This window comes from Bidens hawaiensis, unplaced genomic scaffold (genome assembly GCF_021521415.1).
Source record: "Bidens hawaiensis isolate Kalapana, Puna unplaced genomic scaffold, B.hawaiensis_p1.1 tig00013016_1, whole genome shotgun sequence".
NCBI classification, from domain to species: domain Eukaryota; kingdom Viridiplantae; phylum Streptophyta; class Magnoliopsida; order Asterales; family Asteraceae; genus Bidens; species Bidens hawaiensis.
Window position 1 is genome coordinate 292,687 of NW_027492095.1, and position 2,335 is coordinate 295,021.

At 34.4% G+C, this 2,335-nt stretch overlaps 2 non-coding genes across 2 annotated transcripts; both read right to left on the minus strand.

The window, feature by feature from the left end:
- Window positions 1–1,171: 1,171 nt before the first annotated feature.
- Window positions 1,172–1,255, minus strand: TRNAY-GUA (transfer RNA tyrosine (anticodon GUA)). The gene has a single exon. It is a non-coding gene; the product is annotated as a tRNA-Tyr (tRNA).
- Window positions 1,256–1,434: 179 nt separating this feature from the next.
- On the minus strand, window positions 1,435–1,506 carry TRNAE-UUC (transfer RNA glutamic acid (anticodon UUC)). Its single transcript has one exon. It is a non-coding gene; the product is annotated as a tRNA-Glu (tRNA).
- Between the last annotated feature and the right edge of the window lie 829 nt (window positions 1,507–2,335).

Consider the following 2,335-nt stretch of genomic DNA (forward strand, 5'->3'; position numbering starts at 1 on the left):
GTATACCAACTTTATTAGAAACAATTTTATATACTACTATAACACTAATAGAGAGTATGATAAGTAAGAAATCAATTTCTTACTTACCATACTCTCGGATCTCATAGAATACCGCCGATTATAGCCCGTTGATTTCATTTAAGGCGCAAAACAAAAATAGAATACTTTTCATTTTATTTCTTCAACTATTGATAAGAATTCAGAAGTCAAGTTTCATTTAAAGTAATTAATCATTTTGACGGGCTGTTTTTACGTAAATTATAAGTAGAAACGCAGTAGGAATTAAAATGAACAATGCAGTAGCAATAAATGCAAGAATATTTACTTCCATAATCTCATCGTTTTTTTTTTCAAAATAACTCGGGATTTAATCCCATAGAGATGATAAATCTTTCACCTGTCAATTCAATGAATGCATTACCTATCGATGATCTTGAATCGGATCAATATCACGAATAACAATATCTGAGCTATTAAATTAATTCGTCGTCGAGAATTGAATAGTATAACATACGAACATCTTTTATCCATACTGAATCCAAAATGGGATTCCCGGACCAATCAAAAACCCCTTTACTTTATTTATCCTTCTTTTCTTTATTTTCTATAACCTACCTTCCTTAGGTCTTCCTTATAGAACCATCAAACGAACTCTAACCACCCGCCCCAACTACAAAAACCCAACAAACAATACAAGCGAAGTGGAAAAAGAGAGGAATTAGGTTCTAAATTTTAATGATCTAAATTTCTTTGGAAGACAAATAAGTATGAGAAAGATGAGTCGCGGGAGAAAAGATGGAATATTCTATCAACTTCACTATTTTAGTTATTTTTTAGTTTAGGGTTTGTTCTTTCTTCTACAGAATCCTGAAAAAAAGAAGGGAAACCCCTTCGGAATTCAATTATGCTCTCTGTCCCTTCTTTCACAGAAAATCGAGAGGCGAATTGATGTACTTATTGGATCCGTCGGGACTGACGGGGCTCGAACCCGCAACGTCCGCCTTGACAGGGCGGTGCTCTTGCCTATTGAACTACAATCCCAGGGAAATAAGAAGAGATCTAGCAGAAATTTTGGATTCTTTTTTATTCTCTCGTATCAGGTATTTTTTCGTATAAGGTATTTTTTAAGAACAAGTGGGTTCTACCATCTGATAGTAGATTGACAAATTGTTGGGCCGAGCTGGATTTGAACCAGCGTAGACATATTGTCAACGAATTTACAGTCCGTCCCCATTAACCACTCAGGCATCGACCCAACGCCTAATTCATTTTAGACGTTCCATAATCAACTTCCTTTCGTCTCCCTGACAGATTTGACAAATACATATCACTTTATATAAAATACAAAGTCCCACTGAGTAGACTATTAGAAGGACTTGACAAAGATGGATCACTTGATAGAAAATCCCACTCCTATAGTCTTGAGTACTGGTATACCCCTAGAGGGACTTGAACCCTCGTTTTCTCCGTGAAAGAGAGAGGTCGTAACCACTGGACCATAGGGGCCTTTGGCCACCTTACCTTAATATAACTCAGACCTTTTGGAGATGTGAATCAAACCGAAAAACTCGTTAACTATTCTGAGGTTAATGGTAATCAAATCAAACTTTACCATTCAATTACAACCTTGAAACTTGATTTCATTGGTCTTTCTCGTCTTTATATCTCTCATTCACAAAGGGTTCTGCGTTGGATCCAAGATCCTTTACTATCCAGTGGATTCAAGGTGCTTTACCAAAATAGTATTTGACCACTTAAATTATATTGCGCCCTAAGTCATACTGTCAATTGACAACAGGACAGGAGGGCAATAAAAGAATAGAGAAGACGGAAATATAGATTAGGTATATCCGCGTGTGTTAATGTTAAGTTAATAAATACAACATTCATATAGTTTTCTGGTATTCAATATTATATTCAAGTAAATTAGAATTTCAATACCGTTATACATTATATTATACATTATAATATAAGAAACTGAATCAGTTTTGATATTTGATATTCTAAAAAAATCCCAAAGCAGAGAATCGAAATTCCATCATTGCTAGATCTATAGGATTTTATTTGATATTTGATGGATAATGAGCCAGCCTAAATGGTATTTTTTTTTAGAATTCGATATGGATGAATATAAATAACTTACAATTTCAAAATAATCCGGGATAGACGCAATGTCCACAATACCTGGATTTAATCAGATACAATTTGAAGGATTTTGTAGGTTCATTGATCAGGGTTTGGCAGAGGAGCTTTCTAAGTTTCCAAAAATTGAAGATACAAATCAAGAAATTGACTTTGAAATATTTTTGGAAAGATATCAATTGGTAGAACCCCT